Source organism: Lathamus discolor, chromosome 15 (genome assembly GCF_037157495.1).
Source record: "Lathamus discolor isolate bLatDis1 chromosome 15, bLatDis1.hap1, whole genome shotgun sequence".
Lineage (NCBI taxonomy): Eukaryota > Metazoa > Chordata > Aves > Psittaciformes > Psittacidae > Lathamus > Lathamus discolor.
Window position 1 is genome coordinate 11,901,437 of NC_088898.1, and position 24,342 is coordinate 11,925,778.

The following is a 24,342-nucleotide window of genomic DNA, read 5'->3' on the forward strand; positions in this document are numbered from 1 at the left end:
GGGTGCCTGAGGGGGGAATACCCCTACAAATCTCGGTACAGCAGGTTTGGGGGGGGGGTGTGGGGTGTGCCGTGTGGCGCCGGGCGCAGCTCGGTGCTGCCGTCTTGTGTCCAGAATTCGGTACTGCAGGTGGTGGTGATGCGGGTGTGTGTACTGAGCCGGGAGCCTCTCGCTGCTGCCATCTTTGTCCGGAGTTCGGTACTGCACCCAGGGCTCCGCTCATGATCCACGGCGTTCCCTTTGTCGCCGCGGCTGTTAGCCGGAAGCGGTCGCGGTATCTGGCGGGTCAGTGCCGCGTGGTCGCTGCTGCCTCCCGGTGAGCAGTCGCCGCCGCTGCAGCCGCTCCGCGTTCAGGTATCGGCGAGTGCGCGGTAGAACACTGGGGTGCTCGTGGCCGTAGCCTGGTGTTCGCGCACCGGTTCTGGTCCCTCCGGCGCGCCTTTTCGGTGTGCCCCATGCGCAGCGCCCGGGAGCAGCATGGCGGCGGGTAGGGTCCAGGTCCCGGCAGCGGCGGCAGCAGGTGAGATCCAAGCCCACTGGGAGTCCGGGGTTACCGGGGAGGCGAGCGAGGACAGCCCGTCCGCCCGCCCGCCCGTCCGTCCCTTGGGCCGGCGCAGACGGACGTCTCCTGCCCGCTGGCCGCCCGGGGCGGGAAGCTTCACAGCGCCACGGTTGCGGTCTGCCGGAGACGAGCCGGGTCAGGAGCCCCCAGTGAGCTTGATTCTCCTGTAATCTCCGTTGATGAATCTCAGGCGCCTCGGAGTCTCCTGGCCCGGGATCCTGCTCCCTGCCACTGTGCTTGTCTCTCTCCCTTTGCCCTGTTTTCAGCTGTAGCAGAGTTAATTCTCTTCCTAGGATCTGGTGCAGCGCTGTGTTTCACCTTTACTCTGAGAATAACGCTGGTAACGCACCGATGTTTCAGTTGTTGCTCGGTCCCGCTTACCCCGATGTGAAGTACGAGATCTCTCCTCTAATAGAAATAACAGGGTTTTATTGAGGGACAAAGTCAATAAAGCAAAAGCAACAGCGCTGGGCGCGTGACCATAGCTGGAGGCGCACTGATTAACATTTGATACAGGTTTCTATACTTTTGTTGGAAAGAGCAGAATTTTGTATGATAAAACAATTGTATAAAATAGTAGAAATTATTATGTTTGAGAAATTTATAAATTAATAGTGAGGTTTTGTATATTAGAAAATGCTGTGACTTCGTGGTTTTGTATCACGGCGGTTCTAATGTTGCAATATATCACAGCTGTCTTGTACCCAATGCTACAAAAACATAGCATAACCAAATATGGTAAAAGGAGTATAAAAGGATTTAGAAAAGTATGTACTGGAGACTATACCCAAGTGGAACCTGTGTATAAGATAGCTGAAAGAGCATACCAGAAAGAAGATAAGAGGGTGCTAACGTTTACACAAGGATTGGAATATACTCAAGTGGGGGAAAGGTGAAAAGGACAACCTGAGGAAGACTTCTTACTTCATCTGAGGAAGATTCTTACTTATCGGAACGACCACCAGACGACCACCAGAGGGGGCCGCGCAAGCGCACAAGAGGCTGATGTCGTAATAGATGGATGTGGCAATCCCTAATGCATATGTATTAGTTAAATGTTGTAACCAATGATGAATATGTATTAACTGTGAAACTTTTAGGATATAACTTGTGGACGCGATGTGACGAGGTTGAAGCCAGATTTGGGCGAGTGCCCCTGGTTTCCCAGCGCTGCAATAAAGCACCTCATATAACCATTCCGGTGGTTATGTGTTTATTCTTACGCTAACACTTTCACTATTGAATTAGTCATATGCATAGTCATAATTCCCGCGTATTGGTGGGGAATATTATAACTAGCTCCAGGAACTTATTTGCTCAGGGAGGTTGTGAATGCTTCATCCCTGGCAGCGTTCAAGGCCAGGTTGGATGAAGCCTTAGGTGGCATGTTTTAGTGTGAGGTTGGAACTAGATGATCTTAAGGTCCTTTCCAACTCTTAACTATTCTGTGATTCTGTGATTATCGTAAATCTCCTCCTCTTGGCATCTGCGCACTGCTTTCCGGTGATTGTGGGCAGGGGTCTTGAGGATGAAGTAAGCAGTCTTCCTCATGCGGGCAGGGGTCTTCAAGATGAAGTAAGCAGTCTTCTTCACGGTGTACTTTACACCTTTGGCACAGTTGGATGCGCCAGTAGTCACAAATCTAGCTGAAACCAGCCATATCCATAATTTTTCTGATAGCTGGCAAAGATTTAGGACAGTGTGACCTTTCTGCAGAATTTATTGCAGGATGGGCAGACAAGGAGTATCCAAAGCTAGCAGATGTTCGTGAGGCACTGTCTCTAACTGTCAAGTAGAAGGATGGTGTGAAATAATTTACTCATGTTTAGTGAGGCCACTAAATTCCACAGACTTACAACATAAACGTTGTTCTTTATCTTCAACCTAAGTTAAGCTAAAAGTACTTTAACCGTATGTTTTGCAGGCACTAGCTTTCCTCATATCAAGCCCCCCCCCTTTTCTTTTACCTTTACAAATTGTTTTGTTATGTTGATACATGGATTGACTCCACAACTCGTTAAAGTTGTAAAGTAGGTATGCTTTTTATTCAGCGCTGAGGTGCATGGGGATAGCTTCTCCAAAGTATGCACACACAGGGTCGTTTTTCCCTTTACATTTATTCTCTTAAGGTATATATATGCATTAGATTACTGATACGCATATACATATTTAGTATCTGTCCCCGCTTCATATTATAATGAGCTAGAAGGTCCTTTGTGCCTGTGCAGTGCCCCCCTCTGGTCATGGGCAGGGTTCTCAAGATGAAGTAAATGAGTCTTCCTCCTGTGAGTAAGGGTCTTAAAGATGAAGTAAATGAGTCTTCCTTTTCTTAAACTTTTCACCTTTTAATCTTCATGCATAGCCTTGGGGTTTGGTTGGTATCCCAGCCATAAACCATCTGTTTCTCCCCCTTATCAACAGACTCAGGCATCCGCTTTTCCTTGTCAATAGTTGCTTATTAGTAGAACCAGACCTCTGCTTCTCCCCTTATCAGTAGTTTGTGCCTTGTTCTGCTTAGTAGGCATGATAGGTATTTACAACAGACAATACTTTTGTTTAAGCAAGCGAATTCTTCTAACCCCTTTATACACTCCCCTGTATATTAGTCAGATTTCCCTGTATTATCCCCTTGTACATTGGTTAACCCTGTATCAATCCCCCCTTTTCTATAAAGTAAGTAAATTATTTTACTGTATTATTTATGATAGAGCTATCCATGTTCTTTCTATCGATTTATGAAGTGATTTTGATATACATTATATTATGCAAGGTACAATCATTAAAATGAGTAGTCCTATAGCTAAGATTAGAAGGCCTTGTGTAAGTATTTCCCTGAACCATCCAGTAACTCCTAAGTTATTTAGCCATTCATCCAATCTGCCTCCAACAATTTTAAGCTCTTGCATATTTTATTGCAATTTTCGCAGCTTAGCATGAATTGATTCAGAATGGTCAGATAAGTTCATGCAGCACATACCTTTGAAATCCTCACAACCATGGCCATGGGCCAATAATAAAAAATCAGTTGCTGCTCAGTTTTGTAAAGATGCGTGTCTTACACTGTCTGTGTTTGTGGCAAGTGAGGGTATCACATCTGAAGTTATATTTAATTGCTTAGCCGCCCAACATGCCAAACAATGTATATCTGCCAATGCTTTCCCGCAGCTATACCTGGTACAAATAATGCCACCAAAAATCTTGCTATGTGATTCCAGATTTTTAAAGTGGAATCACAATTCGGGCCTAATTGCTCAATGGATCGTTTGTCTCTGCGGAGGCTGCCCTTCATGTCCTGGACTAAATGCCTTTTGGAGGCTGCAAACAGGGACAATTTACCTAGATAACATGGTCCTCCAAAGGGTTTGGAAGGAATTCCTGGCCATGCTTGGTCTTCACATATCAAGAAATATCCTGGGGGTAGAGCTTTGGGTATTTGTTGTGGTTTAAACCCAACCACAAACCTCGTTCACTCACTCCCCCCACTTCTTGCCCTCCCCCTGCTCCTGGAGGGACGGAGAGGAGAATCGAAAAGAATGCAACTCACATGGGTTGAAATAAGAACAGTTTAGTAACTAAGGTATAACACAAACCACTACTGCTACCACCAATAATAATAATGATAAAGGAAATAACAAGGGAAGAGAATACAACACCTCAACACCAGCTGACCGATAACTCGCCCTACTCCCCCCAGCTGAGCACCGACCGATACCTCGTCCAACCCTCCAGTCCCTGCCCTTCCGGGTAACTCTCCGTTACATCCTGGGCATGACGTGCTGTGGTATGGAATACCTCTTTGGCTAGTTTGGGTCAGGTGTCCTGTGTCTGCTTCCTCCCAGCCTCCCCTCCTCCCTGGCAGAGCATGAGGCTCAGAAAGTCCTTGGCCAGATCAAACATTTGAGCAGCAACTGAAAACATCAGCGTTATCAACACTGTTCCCAGGCCAAAAAATGAAAACACAGCACTGCACTAGCTACTAAGGAGAAAAATGACTGCTACTGCTGAACCCAGGACAGTATTTTATCATTGTATCGTAACGTTGGAGATGATCCTGAGCAGTAAGCGATTATATTATGATACCATGTCTTACCACTAGTTACCTTGGTCTCAGGGACTTTGCTTGACTATGTATTAAAAGTTATACAGCTCTGATTAGTTCTGTCAGATCCCAAGAGTTGGGAGTTCTTGCACTGGGATAGTGGAACGATTTAAGTTTTTTATAAAAAACCCATTTGGGCTGATGCAACTGTCCAATTGGTCCCTCGAGCTCTCTTGACCATTTCGATTACTGTGATAAGATTTAAAATTGAGTCATTCGTTACCCATCCTTGAAAATCAAAGGGGCTCAAGTATGGTATACCAATTAGGCACGTTTGGAAAGGATTTCCCACCTGTGCCAAGGTCAGACAGAAGTCAGTAACCCCAGTCTTGTTTGCCCATGTAAGGGGAGACATACAATATTGATGTTTCTTTTTCTATGGCTTGGACCATGTTATAGGTATAAAGGATTAATATCAATAAGTGTTTCATTTTAACTAAATATGCTACTAAAATATGTGTCTATAATAATTGGGCCAAGCTTCATGCAGTATGTGTAGCCCTTGCACTACACTGTCCTTATCTCATATCCAGGTAATAAGTGATATCCGGATTTATATTCTGATCACAATTGCAACATTGTGTTGACAGCCATAGATTACTCTGTCTTTCACGAGTTAGTTTTAATTTCAGTCTGTTATTATCAATTGATGTGATTTTCCAGGGAGCCTTTGGAGCCTTCTTGACTCGAGTATGATGAATCCAGACATTTTGTACTCTAATTTTGATAGCTGTGAAAGCTGTGAGTAGTACTTGGAACCGCCCTTTCCACCTTGGTTCGAGATCTTTTTCCCCTGTGGGTCTGAAAGATTTTATATACACATAATCTCCAGGTTGTATATTATGTATGGGACTATCCAGTTGAGTTCCAGCCACATATTCTTCAATTTTTCTGAGTTGTTTCCTAGCTCTATTATATAGTTACTCATAGTCTCTTCTCCCACTTGGAGAGACGTTCCCTGTTGGACTCCATATGGCCTTCCATACAGAATTTCGAAAGGGCTCAGCCCTTCTCGAGTTCTTGGTTTAGTTTGAATTCTCAACAGAGCTACTTGAAGTGTTTGGGGCCAAGGTAGACTGGCCTCCTCACCCAATTTCACTATTTGTTATTTAATTAGATGGTTCATTTTCTCCACCTGACCACTTGACTGAGGATGGTAGGGAGTATGAAGTTGCCAATCAATACCTAAATGTTTGTTAATTTGTTGTACCACTTTTGAAACAAAATGTGGTCCTCTGTCTGAAGATATAGTGGCTGGAACTCCATATTGTGGTATTATTTCCTGTAACAATATCTTTGTTACCTCCCGGGCTTGTGTGCCTCTAGCTGGAAAGGCTTCTGGGCAACCTGAAAAGGTGTCTGTTAGTACTAATAAATGTCTGTACCCCCTTTTTCTTGACAGTTCTGTGAAGTCAATCTGCCATTGTTGGCCTGGTCCATTACCTCTGCCAATTTGTCCTATTTTAAGTTTGGGAGTAATCTTGGGGTTTGTTTGAAGGCAAAGATCACACTGTTGAGTTACTTGTTGGATGGTAGCATATAAAAATTAGAATTATTCTTAACAGTCACAAGCACACACATATATACAGTATATACAAGTACAATATATACAAGTACAGTCCTTTGAGTAATGTCTGGATGGATTTCAAAATGATAAATGCCTTGTTCTGTGTCAAGGCCTATGTTCTTTGTATCAATTGCGTTTCTTCTCAGGCTTTCTGAGTTCTAGTTGGAAAGGCTTCTGACCAATTTGAAAAGGAATCCGTTAGTGCCAACAAGTATCTATACCCCCCTTTTCTTGGCAGTTCTGTAAAGTCGATCTGCCACTGTTGTCCTGGTTCATTGCCCCTCCCAGTTTGACCTGTTTTGGGTTTAGGATTACTTTTTGGGTTTGTTTGGAGGCAGAGATCACACTGGTGAGTTACCTGTTGAATAGTAGCATACAGAGTTCTAGCCATAATTTTGCTTATCAAATATTTATACAAGGCATCCACTCCCCAGTGTGTTTTTGATATGCATTCTTTACTAAGGACCATAAGAAAGATGAGGGAACAATTATCTTCCCCTGTGGTGTACTAGCCCACCCTTCCTCATTAAATATTCCATCTTGATCTATAATCAATTTCTGATCTTCCTTATTATAGTTTGGCTTACCTTCCAGAGAAATTTTCCCATCAGGAATTAAAGCTCCTTCAATTGTAATCTCATCTTTTGCTGCTTCTTTTGCCTCTCTGTCCACCAGCTCTTTTCCTTCCTCTAATTCTGAGCTCACCTTCTGGTGTGCCTTGATGTGCATAATTGCCACCTTCTCAGGTAGTTGGACTGCTTCCAACAGTCTCAATATTTCTTGTGTGTGTTTAATGTTTTTTTCCTTGTGAATTCAACAGTCTTCTCCTTCCAAATGGCACCATGTGCATGCACAACTCTGAATGCATATCTTGAGTCTGGACAGACATTTATGTTTTTCCCTTTTGCCAGTTCCAGAGCTCTAGTCAGAGCAATCAGTTCCACCTTCTGTGCAGAGGTGCTTATGGGTAATGGTCTGGATTCTATTACTTCAGCATGCTGTTTTCTACTGATGACATCGCTGCTCCCATCAGTAAACCAGGTTTTTGCGTCATCTAAAGGGGTATCTTTCAGATCCGGACAACTGGAATATGTGGCCTCAATAGTCTGCAGGCAGTCGTGGTGTACTGGTTCTCCTTCGTTTCTGCTGAGGAAAGAATCTGGGTTGACAATGTTAGTTACCACTATCTCTACATTGTCTTGTTCCACCGTGATGGCTTGATATTTCAGAAACCTTTGTGGGGAAAGCCAGTGCCCACCTTTCGCTTTCAGCACTGCAGACACTGTATAGGATACCAGCACAGTCATTTTCTGGCCCAAGGTGAATCTTGGATGTTTAGTACAACTGCTGCAACGGCCCTGAGGTATCCAGGCCATCCTTCAGCTACAGAGTCCAATTGCTTAACTGCTCTCCTGTACAGGCCCAAGTCCTGTGCTAGTATTCCTGTTGTGGTTTAAACCGAACCACAAACCTCGTTCACTCACTCCCCCCACCCTTCTTGCCCTCCTCCTGCTCCTGGAGGGACGGAGAGGAGAATCGAAAAGAATGCAACTCCCACGGGTTGAGATAAGAACAGTTTAGTAACTAAAGTATAACACAAATCACTGCTGCTACCACCAATAATAATAATGATAAAGGAAATAACAAGAAGAAAGAATACAACACCTCAGCACCAGCCGACCGATAACTCGCCCCACTCCCCCCAGCCGAGCACCGACCGATACCTCGTCCAACCCTACCGTTCCCACCCTTCCGGGGTAACTCCCCGTTACATCCTGGGCATGACGTGCTGTGGTATGAAATACCTCTTTGGTCACTTTGGGTCAGGTGTCCTGTGTCTGCTTCCTCCCAGCCTCCCCTCCTCCCTGGCAGAGCATGAGGCTCAGAAAGTCCTTGGCCAGACCAAACATTTGAGCAGCAACTGAAAACATCGGTGTTATCAGCACTGTTCCCAGGCCAAAAAAGCAAAACATAGCACTGCACTACCTACTAAGAAGGAGAAAAATAACTGCTGCTGCTGAACCCAGGACAGTATCCACCCCTTATTCCATACCATTCACGTCATGCTCAGATCCCACATTTTCAATATACCATCACTCTTACATATATATATACGTCTACATACACATAGAGATAAAGATCATTTCTTAGTGCATGGACCTATAAAGCTGCTGAGTCCATGTGGTCCATGATGTCAGGCTCCATCTCTTGTAACAGCCTCTCAGAGCAGGAGAGGCTGTGTGCAGTGTTCACACTCGTGAATAACCTGGTCAGTAGTGTCCATTGCTAAGTCCACCCCTCGATCATGAGTCCATCTCTATGTCGCATCTCTGCCCTGGTGGCCTGAAGTGTCATGGGCCCACCAAGCTCAAAATAATTCACTGTCCCCTTCAGCAGTTTCTGCAGCTTGTTGCTGGGGACTCCATAGAGCTGCCTTCCATCTCCGACGCTTCCAAAGCACTGGAGGGGCCCAGTGGACCAGATACTCGCTCATACTGTCCCACACACCCTGCCACTCATGACTGTCCAGCCTTGGGGAAGATCTCTTGTTCCTCCCATATCATCATTTAACCCCAGACAAGGGCCAAACCTGACTCTGCTTAACTCTTGAAATCAAACGAGATGGTCGTGGGCAAAACATACTCCGTATGCGTGGCAACATGGAAATCCCCATCACAATCAGGAAACAGGTCTCAACAATATTAAAAGGCCATTCAAGAACTTCAAAACTCTCAAATGATGCTGTAGCTGCTCTGAGAGGGGGGCTAGGAGGGTAAAAGAATGTTTCCTTCACAGATTGACCACCCGAGAAGGAGAAAAAAGATGTGAAATTGCTAAGCACCTGTATTATATACCTCCCAAAGTATAAAGGTGGTGACCACACTGGGAACATAAGACCGATCAGTTTCATGATCAATGATTCTATTGTATTACAAGTCATTATAATAAAGTACAATGAGACAAAAACCTTAGCCCAAGCCCCACACTTGAAAAACAGTACCATAGCAAATACCGGCTGTATGTAATGTACAGAGTTCTGAACCTGTGAGACCAAGAGGAACAGCTTTGAGAGCCAATAAATCAGCATTGTGACGAGTGACTATTAATCCGGTCAGATCTGTCCTTATCTCAACCCTTCGGGCCCCACGTTGGGCGCCAAAAAGAAAAGATGTCGTAATAGATGGATGTGGCAATCCCTAATGCATATGTATTAGTTAAATGTTGTAACCTATGATGAATATGTATTAACTGTGAAACTTTTAGGATATAAATTGTGGACGCGATGTGACGAGGTTGAAGCCAGATTTGGGCGAGTGCCCCTGGTTTCCCAGCGCTGCAATAAAGCACCTCATATAACCATTCCGGTGGTTATGTATTTATTCTTACGCTAACAGATTGACTCCACAACTCGTTAAAGTTGTAAAGTAGGTATGCTTTTTATTCAGCGCTGAGGTGCATGGGAATAGCTCCTCCAAAGTATGCACACACAGGGTCGTTTTTCCCTTTACATTTATTCTCTTAAGGTATATATATGCATTAGATTACTGATACGCATATACATATTTAGTATCTATCCCCGCTTCATATTATAATGAGCTAGAAGGTCCTTTGTGCCTGTGCAGTGCCCCCCTCTGGTCATGGGCAGGGGTCTTAAAGATGAAGTAAATGAGTCTTCCTCTTCTTAAACTTTTCACCTTTTAATCTTCATGCATAGCCTTGGGGTTTGGTTGGTATCCCAGCCATAAACCATCTGTTTCTCCCCCTTATCAACAGACTCAGGCATCCGCTTTTCCTTGTCAATAGTTGCTTATTAGTAGAACCAGACCTCTGCTTCTCCCCTTATCAGTAGTTTGTGCCTTGTTCTGCTTAGTAGGCATGATAGGTGTTTACAACAGACAATACTTTTGTTTAAGCAAGCGAATTCTTCTAACCCCTTTATACACTCCCCTGTATATTAGTCGGATTTCCCTGTATTATCCCCTTGTACATTGGTTAACCCTGTAATCAATGTGACTCCATTTTGGTCAAGCGTTCTGGCCATTTTCAACTTGTTGTCTAATCTTGCATCTTTAGCAAGCTTTGCGAACTGATACAATTATATCCACATAGCAACACCTATGATTTGCGAAAGCCAATACGTTTATGTGCTTATCACACTTGATCAAGGACGTTTTGGTCCTTTGTCCTCTGCCGGTGAGGAGGGGCATAAGTAGCTGGAGGGGAGCAGAAACAGCACACCGGACCTGAGCTAGCCAAAGGAGTATTCCCTACATACCACAGCACGTCGTGCTCAGTTCTGAGGGGAGTAAAGAAACTGGGGGTCACCCGGAAGGTCCTTAATTCACACTTCATCTTCATTCATAGGGAAAGTGACGAAGATGGAAATACCCGTTTAGAAACTAGCCAGGGAATTCCCTGTTTCTCACTTCCATTCTAAGATTGGAGTTATTTTGGAAATGAGACTGTTCACCATAGCTTTAAAATGCTGAAAGATCTAGAGACTGAAATTCTCTCTCCATGAAAGCAGTGAGATCTGCAGCAGGAGCAGGGCTAGTTGCCCTCCTTTTGTTCTGCAGATAGAGCTTAATGCGTTGTGCCCTGGTGGACCCCAGCTAATCACAGCTTTTCTGTTTGAGACTGTCAGCAGGGATTTCAGTTGCTGCTGCTGCTCTCCTGATTTCCCATGGTTTGGACACCTGCCTTGCTACAATAAAGTCATTAGGTTTCTTCATAAATGCTTACTATTCTAGATACAGAGACAGTGTTGTGAGGGAGCTGATCCAGGATTCCATCTGTGCTGCAAGGTGCTTGTAGCAGGAGATGCATTGAGTTACCAGAGTGGGTGGCTTTAGGGCTTCTCTATTTTATGCCAAGTCATTTCAAGTCTCAGTCTGTTGAGAGCGGGCAGAATCTTTATTTGCTCTGCTGCTGATTTGCTTTGGTCATCGAGGTGAAGGCTTTAGATCTAGGAGCAGTTGATCTAGGGCTTTTTCACCTAATCTTATGCCATCTAAAAATTATGCCGCCTAAAAACTAAATGGACTGTATTGCATTAAAGCTCTACAAATGCACTTTAAATCTTAGTTTGTTTAATGTATGAGATAGCTATGGATGGCCCAGTATGCAGGCTATGCATACAGCACCCTACAGTACAAAATATGTATGACCTTATTGGTCACTCCATGTGGCTGAAAATGAGTGTGGTGTCACAGGAGGTTATTTGAGGATGAATTGAAAATGTTCCAGGACTTGTTTCTGGGGAAATCTCTCATTTCTAGACTGTCCTGGTGCACTGTGGACAGGCTCCTGGCCGTGTGTTGTCTGTGCAGGTGTCCAGCAGGCTCTGTGCTTCGTCACGGAGTCATGTCCTGCACTGAAGTGACTCTTAGTTACTGTTGTAGTTCAAGCACAGGCCCTCACTAATGGCTGCAGTCGCTGTGAGTGCTGGTTTTCGTACATACGTTTTTTTTGCAGGAGATTGTCTCTTCTGTGAAACGCTTGTTTTGTTTTCCCCATTGCTTGCCTGTGATGACCAGGAAGGAGAAGAAGAATGCCTAACAAAGGTGGGTAAAGAAGAGAAAGGGGAAGAAGCAAGCCCAGAAAAGCAGTACGGAAGATGCCAGTGAAGAGCAGGGAGAAGGGAAGCATCTGTCTCCAGGTCAGGCAGAAACTGCCCCTCCCAGAGCAGAATCCCAGAAAAAGGAAGAAGGCAAGAAGATGGAATCTCGGGTGAGCATCCCACTGAGGAAATGGTCTTGGATTTTGGTGTCTGAGAAGTTGAATTGTGAGAAACAGTCTCTAGGTTCAGGCAGACCTTGGTCAGACACAGCAGTGAAGCAGGTATTTATTTAACGTTTGTGTGAAAACGAGCTTCCTGGCAAGTATCCAGAACTTTGATTTGTTTTTTCCTATCCTGTCTGCATGTTCCCTCCCTTTTCCCACGTTTTCCCATTGGGTGGGGACTCCAAGGTTTACAGCGTATCTGACATGTATAACCTATGTGCTAACTGTCCCGCCTCTGGTCACACCTTCCCTTATTCTATTTTGTATGCCACTTTCTCTCCTTTTATGGTTCAATTTCATAACTCTCTGGCAGACATGTTATACCCCAAATTACTGTTTAACTACAGAACCAGTTTGCACCAGCTAAGTTTCATATGTTGTACAAAGATAGCATTCTTTTTAACCACAGAGTGTGTCTGTCACCCAAAGATGACATTGTCTTTAACCACAGAGTGTGTCTGTTTAAGTCATCGTATTTCAAACCCTTTGTTTCATTTCCTTAGTAACTTAGCCCCGGCCCCACTATTGCAAAATCTTAATATTGCAAAGCCCCATCCCCGATATTGTGAAAACATCACTGTTTCTCTCACAGAGTGTACGCAGGTGAACTCTTCTTTCCGTGTTTGTCCCCTGCCCTGAGAAAAAATCTGGAAAACCCGCAAATCTGTTCCACTGCCTGAGAATGTATTTTTTCTGTTACAGGATCCCAAAGGAAATAGAGAAAATGTGAAAGAGGAAGAACCATACAAAAATTCCAGTGACAGCACGGTTACCAGAACAGAGGAAGGGAAGAAGATCAAAGCACCCAAGAAGCAGAAACTTGTCCATGAGGTCCTCTTGGAACTGGGTGTAAATGATGTGCCCTACCTGCTGGAGGACGAAGTGAAGAGCTTGATGAAAAAGGGATGTTTGAAATGGCTCTGCTGGGTTAAAGCTCCACGTAAAGGAAGTGAATTGCTTTGGAATGGTGGTGGCTCATGTAGCGCTGCTGTCATCAGAAGCTTATGTATATGATGTGCTGCTCAGCTAAAGGCACTTGCTACCTCTGATTACTGTTCTCTTTGCATGCTAGACTCTAACACTTGACAATCAGAGATCTAGAGAAACAAGAAAGAGAGAAATTGGCCAACAGCTTGGAGTCATTCACCTTTGAGACCCAGGTAAGAGAGGGATATCAAGAAATGAGAAGGCCAGGAGAGCAGGTAGAAGTGTCTTGTTGTCATGGTTTAAGCCCAGCCGGTAACTCAGAACCAGGCAGCCACTCGCTCACTCCACCCCCTTCTTTCTACCCCTGCTCCTAGAGGGATGGGGAGGAGAATGGAAAGAGTGTAACTCCCACGGGTTGAGATAAGAACAGTCCAGTAACTAAGGTATAACGGAAACCACTACTGCTACCACCAGTAATAATAATGATAAGGGAAGTAGCAAGGGGACAGAATACAATTGCTCGCCACCCACCAACCGATACCCAGCCGAACCCAAGCAGCAATCTTGCCCTTCTGGGTAACTGCCCCCAGTTTCTGTCCTGGGCATGATGTGCTGTGGTATGGAATACCTCTTTGGCTAGTTTGGGTAAGGTGTCCTGTCTCTGCTTCCTTCTGGCTTCCCCTCCTCACTGGTAGAGCATGAGTCTGAAAAGTCCTTGATCAGAGTAAGCATTACTCAGCAAGAACTAAAAACATAGGTGACTTATCAGCACTCTTCCCAGACTGAAGTATTAGGTTATTGCCTGCTGACAACACTGCCAAACTTGTCTGGTCACTGCTGGGCTCGTCTGGTTTCATCAAAGCTCATTCTTTGTTGGGGTGATAATTGGAGGGAAGTCAGGGTCAGTTGATGGTGTTCTGAGGACATTTCTGCTGTTGCTGCTAGCTTTTTTCATGCCTTTAATCTCTGCTGATGATCATGACAGCCCATATCTTTTCTTCAAAGCCCAGAATGGCGGAGATGGGCATCTAGGTGATGGGCTATAGAAGTATTACATAGCAGGCAACAGCAGATAATTGAGTTCATTGGCTGTTTTCCCTCAGAATTAAATCCCCTTGAGGTACACACAGGACTTCCCCGTCTTCCCGCATTACCCACTGTCGTGGTTTGAACCCAACCACACAGCTCGTTCACTCACTCCCCCCCCTTTCTTGCCCTCCCCCTGCTCCTGGAGGGATGGGAAGGAGAATTGAAAGAATGTAAATCCCACGGGTTGAGATAAGAGCAGTTTAGTAACTAAGGTTAACACAAATCACTACTGCTACCACCAATAATAATAATGATAAAGGAAATAGAAAGGGATGAGAATACAACACCTCAACACCAGCCGACCGATAACTCCCCCAACCCCACCTGACCGAGCGCCGACCGATACCTCGTCCAACCCCGCAGTGCCCTAGTCCTTCTGGGTAACTCTCCGTTACATCCTGGGCATGACGTGCTGTGGTATGGAATACCTCTTTGGCTAGTTTGGGTCAGGTGTCCTGTCTCTGCTTCCTCCCGGCTTTCCCTCCTCCCTGGCAGAGCATAAGGCTCAGAAAGTCCTTGGTCAGACTAAAACATTTGTGTTATCAGCAATGTTCTCAGGCTGAAAGTCAAAACACAGTGCTGCACCAGCTACTAAGAAGGAGAAAAACTGACTGCTACTGCTGAACCCAGGACACCCACCAAGTGTATCCGGGTTCCTGAGCAAAAGCAGTCCCATGGGTAGGTTTGCCTTTACCTGAAGCAGGAATAACCCAGACTGTCTTCCCCAACAGATTCTTTATGTGGACCACAGGAATGTTATGCCTCTCTACAGTACATAAAAGTTCTGATTGGGGTGGGGCAGCACTGTTGGCAGATCCCCTGGTGTGACCAACCAGGTGGCTCTTGGTAAATCTGTATGCCAGTGTTTGAAAGTCCCACCACCCATTGCTCTCAGTGTAGTTTTTAATGGCCCGTTGCACCTTTGTAACTTGTGCAGATTGGCTGATCTGAATGCAGAAGAGTTGTTTGGGCTAGGGGGAGATGATTTGAAGAGCGCAGCTTTCGTCTTTCAGTCATTTTTCTGCAACCTCTAGCCTTGCTAAGCCCACGGGGACTAGATAGAAGTGCAAGACTTTCCCCAGATATGTCTTAACACATTAAGTGTTAAGTACCTTTTCTGTGTGCCTACCCAGGCATTTTGGAATGCTTGCTCTCAGGCTATGAAGAAGGTACAGCTTCTCAAGAACCATTGCTGTGCAGTTACGTGCATGTGAAGTTACCATGGTTACAGCTTTTCCATCGTGTACCTGGTGTGCAGGTGTCTTTATACTTACTGTGTTACCATCATGCTCCTGGTAACATTGGGAGCAGGAGCTCAGATGTGGGAGGGTTGAGTGAGTATCTCCTGGCCAGTGCAGACAGCACTCCAGGAGTCTACATTCCAGCCTGGTTGCAAGGGGTGATGGGTGGTTTTATGCTTCCATACTCAGTGGTATTTGATGGGAGCGCTTGCTTCGTTCTTTGCAAGAGAAGCTTTACCAGGAGGAGCGTTGTTTTTTATCCTCAGGGGAGCAGAGAGAAGACATTTCCAGAAAGCTTAGCGAGGCTTCTGGCTGGATGGAGGAGGAGGGCTCTGCAGCTGGAACTAAGGTAGTGCTGTGTATGTTCAGGATACCAGGCACTGTCCCTGACATGGAAATGACCACACAGGCTGACTGAGGATTGATCCACCACAATCCTTTGTAATCTGGTTTTTGCAAATCTCTTGCTTCCCCAGCGCATTTTGCACAGAATAAAACACAAAAGTTTTTGCAGCCATGGATGAGCAGCTTCAGCAGTAACTGCTGAAGTAACTCCTTGTCTTGCAGCCTATCCTTCTCCACCTTTCTCTCATGATGCCTCTGACAGGCTTTACCCCCGTCTCTGTCCTGCTCCCTGTCTTTCCCTTTATCCTGCCTCCCTGTTGTTTTTTTATTCTCTCTGTATCGCCTTGTCCTGGTCCTTGTCTTTGTCTTTCTTTTCCTTCTGCCCTGATGCTTCTCTCCAGCTCTGTCCTACTCACTGTCTCTCTGTCCTGTTTCCTGTCCCCAGTACTTCTGTCTCTCTTTCTCTGCCCGCTGCCTGTCCTTGCCTCATTCCTTGCTATGCCTTTCCATCCATCCAGCCAGCTGTCTTTTTCCCTTTCTCTCCTCCTCTGTCCTGCTCCCTGGCCCCTTTTCTTTTCTCCTCTGTTTCTGTCCTCTGGCCAATTTCTGGTTTTAGATTTTTTTTCCTTCTTGGTCACTTCTTACAGATCTGGCATTTCTTTATTTCTTAATCCCTTTGTTCTCTTCCCTCTTCTTTTTCTCGCTCTGTCAACATGTCCTGTGCCCCACCACTGTCCTCGTCTCTCCCTTCTTCCTCTCCTTCCCCACCCACCCTCCAGCATCTTTATGCCCTGGTCCCACACCCTCCATTTTCTTGCTCCATTTCTCTTTCACTAACTGTACCAGAGATGGTGCAAAATACTTCTTTCTTCTGCTCATTTGTAGACTTCATAAAATAAGGAAGCTTTAAACTGTTGTTTTTTAAGCCCAGCCAGTAACTCAGAACCACGCAACTGCTTGCTCATCCCCCCCAACTTCTTCGTAGAGGGATAGGAAGGAGAATCAAAAGAATGTAACTGCCATGGCTTGAGATAAGAACAGTCTGGTAACTAAGGTATAACACAAAACCAGTACTGCTACCACCAATAATAATAATGATAAGGCAAATAACAAGGGGAGAGAATATGAAACTAAAAGAGGAAAAGGAAAAGAATAAATACAAGGGATGCACAATTCAACTGCTCAGCACCCACCAGCCAATACCCAGCCCAACCTGAGCAGCAATCTGGGCCTTCCATGTAACTCCGCCCCTGTTTTTATCCTGGGCATGACGTGCTGTGGTTTGGAATACCCCTTTGGCTAGTTTGGATCAGGTGTCCTGTTTCCACTTCCTCCCAGCTTCCTGTGCCCCTCCTCACTGGCAGAGCATGAGACTGAAAAGTTCTTTATCAGAGTAAACATTACTTAGCAACTACTAAAACCATCAGTGTTATCAGCATTGTTCTCGGACTAAAGTTGAAAACACAGCACTGCACCAGCTACTAAGAAGGAGAAAAATGACTGCTACTGCTGAACCCAGGACAGGAGCCCACCCAGCTTGATGATAAAGGTTTTGGTTTTGGGGTATGTTTTCCCTGTCCCAGATGGATGTCAACTGCCACCATGGTCACCCTTTCTTTTGCCATGGAAGGACAAAACAGAAGGAAGAATCCAAATCCATCATGGTCTGTGATGCAAGGTATGTCTATGATGCGTGTCTGCGTTTTTCCTAAGGTGCTTGTAGTATGGGATTTAAAGATGCCATAAAGAGCGTGCCCACTTTCTTTCTCTGTTTTTTTCCATGAAAGATTTAAAGACAAATGCTCGACATAAGGTCCATTGCGGAGCATGTTACGCCTATGCAAAGCTTCTTTTAGTTTTCCTGAAAGAAGTGTCTGTGTGGTTAACTGTTAAATGACAGTGAGAAAATAGTTTTGCAACAAAAGAGTTAAAAACCTGTTTGTAAGAGTTCAGCTGTTCAGAAGAAACAGACTTTATTTTTTACTGTAAAATCCTTTGTTTTGTTTTATTGGTAGGTTTTTGATTATGTGTTTTTTGGGGTTTTGGGTTTTTTTTTAACATGTAGAAATACAATTTGGGATTTCTGTTTTTTGGGTGACTTTTTGAAGACTTTTCATGATGCTCATCACACTGTGGTACCCCAAAAATACTCCAGACCCTCAGATTCTGGGTCTGCAAGGCTGGGGGGGGTGGAATTAGCAGAATTTTTTGGGGAGAAAAGCATGCTGTTTGGGATTTTTTTTGGTAGTGCTGCTGCCATCCTGTGTCCAAACTAGTACCGTAGTACTGCAGGTAATGGTGATAGGGTGGTGCTGGGCCCGGCAGACAATGAGAGCTGGGGGGCGGGATGGGGGGGGGGGGGGTCTCGTGAGTGATTGACGGGAGCGGTGGCCAATGACTGCCGCGGGGCGTGGTGGCCAATGGCAGTGGCGAGGGTGTCGTCCCGGGAGGGATTGACGGCACCGCAGCCACTGGCCGGTTGGGGGTGTTGTCCTTGTAGTCTCTTTCAGGCAGAGTCCCCCCCTTCTTAGAGTCTGTGTGAACGGCAGTTACGAAGGGAATGAAGTAACGAGCTGCACCTTGGGGCAAAAGGATTGTGATTTTAATCTTGCACCCCAGGACTGCTCGCTGATGCCATGCTGTGTCCCCCACAGAGACCCATAGACACACCCCTTCCCTAGTCCTATAGAGCCCTATGAACCCACAAAATGTGTCCCACAGCTTTTATTGACATGTGCCATATTGACATGTGCCATGGTCACCAGGATGGTGATGACATCAGCATCATCCATGACATGGCTCCCATTATGGCCCCAAAGTGTCCCATAAGGCCCCCACTATCCCCCTGCAACCCGTCAGTACCACACCACCAATAGATTTTTTTAATTCACTTTCATTCTTTTATTTTTACCTTTCATTTGCTTTTATTCAAGTTTTATTCAGGCTTGTTCATTTTTATTCTCTTTTTATTCACTTTAGTGTGCTTTTTGTTCACTTTTTATTCACTTCAGTTTGATTTGGTCACTTTTACTAATGTATTTTTTCTTTAGATAGCCGATGGCGACCCAGGGCTACCTATGGACACCCCACAGAGCCCCATAGACCTCAGTAGATCCCCTATAGGCTCCCCCCCGCCCAGGCTCATAGACTCTCTATAAACATGCTGTAGAGTTCCAGAGCAACCCATAGACACACCATAGTGACTTATAGAGACCCATAGTCACCATATAGTGACCCGTAGACACCCCATAGCCATCCACAGCACCCCATGGAAACCCAAAGAGGCCACATAAAGCCCCATAGACTCCCCCTTAAATCCCCTGTGGGGCGCCCCGCAGCCTCATAGACACCCTATAGACATGCCATAGAGACCCACAGTAACCAATGGACACTCCATAGCGATTCATAGACACCCATAGTGACCCACAGTGACCCATAGATGCCTCATGGACATACAATAGTGACCTGTATATGCCCCGTAGAAATGCATGGCCACCCATAGACAACCCATAGAGACCCAAAGCAACTCCTAGATTCCTTATAGATGCATACATGGCCCCATGACAACCCATAGTGCCCCACAGACTCCCTCCAGTGCCACACAGCACCCAGTAGATGCCCACCCCCCACTGCCCCATAGTTCCCTGCAGACACACAACACACCCCCCACAGCTTTTATTGATTTGTGGTGGTGTGATGTCACCTGGACTGCCATGGCATCAGGAGCATCATCAACCACCATGGTGCCCCTTAGGGCCCCCACTACCCCCTTGTGCCCCATAAATGCCCAAACGCAATTTATCTGTTGACTTTAATTTTATTAACTTTTATTCACTTCTTTTTGAGTTTCGTTTAGGCTCATTCCCTTTTTTTTTTTTTCCTTTTAACATTCCCCTGTAGCCCTGCCCCCAGCGCGGACCACACCGCACTCAGGAGGTGTCTCCATACCGCACATCGCCTACTGTGCTGTTTGCGGCCGATTTGCCTACCCGCCCCTATCATGGCCGTGCCCTATGCCCCACACTGGCGACTCCCACATTCCTTGCCAAGGAGATGCCGCTAAGCATGGCCCCGCCCTCTTCGGAGCATGAGCCCAGCCTGGACACCCCCCTGGCCCTTTACTAACCCCGCCCAGAGCCCTGACCACCACCCTGCCCAAGACACGCCCCCTGTCACACCCCCCGCCTCCACCCCAGGCCAACCAGGACTGAGGCCCCTGACTGAGACCACAACCCCCAGTCAGCAACCGTACCCTAACCCCGACCACACTCCTGGCCGAGCCCGCAGCCCTAGCCACAGCCTCGTCCAAGCCCCCAGCACAGTCCCCGCCCACCCCAGCACCATGACATCAGCCCCTTGTCTACACCACACCCCTACCCTGCAATAGCTCTGCCCCCAAACTTGGCCACGGCCCCCCGTGCACTGGCCCCACCCACATCGCAGATCACATCCGGAGTCCACGCCCCTTACCCCTCATTGGGCCACCCCAAAAGACGCCTCGTCCCCCTGGTACCACCCATCTCTTACTCTAGACCACGCCCACACTCTTACATTAACCCTTCCCACAGCACAGACCACACCCCCCAGCCTTTAGTAAGCCCGCACTTCACATAGCCTTTCCACAGCGCAGACTACACCCTCAACCTTTATTAACCCCTCTTTAGCCCTGCTCCCAGCCCAGACCCATCATAAAGTGATTAAAAAGGGAATAAAAATGAATCAATATGAATAGAACTTGAGTAAAAGTGAACAAAAAATGACAAAAAAAGATTAAAAACCAAATAAAAAGTGAATTAAACTGAAGAAAGTCAATGAAAAGTGACTAAATGTGATTTTAAATTAAGAAAAAGTTAAAAATGAAAGTGAATAAAAAAATTAACGGTGCTGGGGCACTTACGGGGCACAGGGGGTAGTCCAAGGATAATAAAGTCCTTGGGGTGTGGTCTGTGCTGTGGGAGAGGCTAATATAGGAGTGTGGGCGTGGTCCAGGATAAGGCTGGGTGGTAGTAGGGTACGAGGCCTCTATTGGGGTGGGCCAATGAGGGACAAGGGGCGTGACCTCCAGTGAGGGTGCGCTCTAGGCTGTGGGTGGGGCCAGTGCACAGGTGGGGCACAGCACGTGTCAGACACATGACACAAACGTTTCACATTGTTGCATGTGTCAGACATCACACATTACACAGATGTCACATGCGTGTCACACACATCAACCATGTCAAAAACATCTCACGTGTTATATGTCATGTCATAAATGTCACACACACGTCACACACAAGTCACGTCTCTTGTCACACATCATGTCTCACATACATCACATGTGTCACAAACATCAGACGTGTCACACACATCACATGTGTCACACATGTCAGGTGTCACAGATGTGCCACACAAGTGTCACACATGCATGGCACATGTCATGCATGTGTCACAGATGTGCCACACATGTCACACAAACATCACACATCACACACGTGGCACACACATGAAACACAACACGTCACATCACAAACATCAGAGGTGTATCACACGTCACACAGGTCATGTTACACATGTCACTCACATCATACATGTCATACCTGTCATGCAGGTAAAACATCAGACACATGATGACAAACTTTTTGCATGTGTCACATACGTCATGCATCACACATCATACAGATGTCACACTCATGTCACACATACACACGTCACAAACTTCAGACATGTCATGCATATCATGTCACATGTCGTGTCATAAATGTAACATACATCACACACATCACACACATGGCACACACTTGTCACACATGTGCCGCACACATCATACACGTGTCACACGTCACAGACATGCCTCACATCACGCATGTGTAACACACATTACACACGTGTCACGGATCTCACACGTCAGACATGTCACGTGTCACACATTACACACGTGTTATGCATGCCACACACATCACACAAGTGTCATACACATCACACACTTGTCAGCAAGATCAGAAATGTCACACACATCACACGTGTCACCCATATCACATCATAAGCATCACAGAAGTGATGACACATGACACATGTCACACAAGTGTCATACAAATATCACAAATTTGTCACACACATGTCACACATCATATACACAACATACACGTCACGTGTGACACACGTCACACCTGTCATGTGTCACACATATAACCATGTCACACATGTCACACACATGTCACGTATCACATGTATCACAAATGCCAGACACGTCACACGTCACCAGTATTTCACAGATGTTATACAAGTGTCACATCACACATGTCATAAATATAAGGCACGTCACACGCATCACACCTGTCACACTTGTAGCATCATAAACATCACCTGTCACACACGTGTCACACATGTCACATAATAAACATCACACAGGTCGCATGTGTCACACAACACACACGTGACATATACCACATGCGTGTCACACACGTGTCGCAGACACGTCATACACACATCACACATGTCATGCGCACATGCACAGACACATGCACATACACGCACATACATGCATACACACACACACAGATGCACACAAATACACACACAAAAGGAAAGGAGAATACAAAAGAAACCCAGTGTGCATGAATGTTTCTTTGCACACACTGATGACAGAAAAAGAGGAATTTGAAGGACCACAATTCCAAATCTTATTAGGTGTCATACAGGTCAGCACACAGCACACAGTTTATGGCTTATTTCAGAACACAAATGTCAAGATACAGCATTCCAGCACTTCTCAAACAGTGCTCAAAAATATTTTTATAGGGGCTTTGTTTGTTTGGTTTTGCTTTTTCTTTTGGGCTAATATTACATAATTTCAGTCTGTTGAATCTTGAATAAGCAAGAAAGCCAGTCAATTTTGCATCACTAAAACCACAGAATGATTATGCATTTTTCTTATGCAAGCCCAGATTGTATTCTTGTCCCTTAGCTAATTACACTAATGGAAAATTAACCTATCCAAGGGGGAAAAAAACAAAACCCAACATCATCAACAACAAAGCAGCAGCTTATTTCTCTGCTGTACTAGCTCACATAGGGATCAGATAATAACTGTAATCAGTCTAGGACTGAAGGGTGAAATAGCCTCCATTAGTGTAAGCAAGCCATTAGGTCAGCTCAATCTGAGCTCTGAAACCTCATCTAGAAAAAGAACCCACAAAAAAAAAAAAAAAAAAAAACCACCAAACAAAAACAAAGAAAGAAGCCCCTGAAATGAAAAAAACTATTCTTCAAAGAAAAAATGAATAAGAAAGGAAAATTTCAAAACTTTCAATTCTATCTATCATGGCCAAGGAGTTTCAGATCTTCTATATTTTAACAAAACTTCCTTTACAGATCAAAAGCCCTTTTGTATCTCTTGCTGTTCTCATGGGGAAAAAAGAAATCTTCAATTTATTCAGTATGTTCCTTTCAACAATTAGTACAAAAAAATTTTAGGAAATGGATACTGGAGTTTTGTGGGTGCTTACTCAATCAACAATGAGTAATGTGTATAGATAATTTGTCCAGCCAAGTACAGCTATGCTGTGGAGGTTCCAAGTATGCACATTTACAATCTATCTACAGAAAGGGAGAGGAACTAAAAAGTAATTTCAGAAAGTTCATTTAAACAAATTTTACAGTGTGAGTCGCTGTGATACTTCTTCCTCCCAAGGGGTTGGCACTTGCATTTTGTTGTGTATATGTAGTTGTTTTGTTATTGTTGTTCTGAACACTAAAAGATCTCTCAAGTCACATGCAGCTCAACTGAATGTGTCTTCTGAACAGAGAAAGGTTAATCTGGCAAATGCTCCATATCTGTTACTTCTCAAAGAGCTGCTTGCATTGGTTGAATAGAGCTTCGGAAACACAGCTTTGATAATCTGGAGGAATTTTCATCATCTTCAGTATCCTCAAAGTGAAATAATTTTTTTAGTTTCAAGTAGTAAACATCTCTATAAAGTAAGGGCCTGTGGAAATGCTATAAAGATTATATAGCTGGAGCCTGTTGCTAGATCATGGCTCAAAGTTTCTGAAATTGCATGTTTAGCTTCACAAATATTGAGCAATTGAGGTCAACATAGTATTCACTGCTCCAAAGGCACACCTCACTTTGAGAAACTGGTTTACTTTAAGCAATGTTTGGTACAACCAGATCCGTGTTACATTGCACCAATTCTATTTTATTTTTTTTTTCCCACAGGCAGAATGTCTCATGTTGTAAGACATTTTCCTGAGTCGTATGAGTTTCTGACTGCTTCAGATTTTATGGCAAATGTGAAATCTCCTACGGCAAGGAAATAGAATAGAAATAGAAGATATATGAAACTGTAGCATTTAAGCCGGCTAGCTTCTGGAAGTTTAAGTCAACTTCAGAACTTCAAAGATATTTCTTCAGAGAAATTGTGTGGAACTTTCACCTATTAGTCTTCTGGTGTGAGTTTAATATAAACAGCAATTTAGTTATTGTAGCAATGGGAAACTAAGCAGTAACTAATGATAACTAAAGTTAGCACCACACCAAAAGGTTACACGGTAATATGAACTGTCTTGGGTTCAGCAGTAGCAGTCATTTTTCTACTTCTTAGTAGCTTGTGCAGTGCTGTGTTTTTGACTTTCAGCCTGGGAACAACACTAATGACACTAATGTTTTCAGTTGTTGCTAAGTAATGTTTACTCTGACCAAGGACTTTCTGAGCCTCGTGCTCTGCCAGGGAGGAGGGGAAGCTGGGAG

At 45.0% G+C, this 24,342-nt stretch overlaps 1 long non-coding RNA gene across 1 annotated transcript; it reads left to right on the plus strand.

The window, feature by feature from the left end:
- The first annotated feature begins 203 nt into the window (after positions 1-203).
- LOC136022304 (uncharacterized) lies at positions 204-13,143 on the plus strand. Its single transcript, XR_010616119.1, has 3 exons — positions 204-520; positions 11,766-11,958; positions 12,715-13,143. It is a non-coding gene; the product is annotated as an uncharacterized LOC136022304 (long non-coding RNA).
- The last annotated feature ends 11,199 nt before the right edge of the window (positions 13,144-24,342 follow it).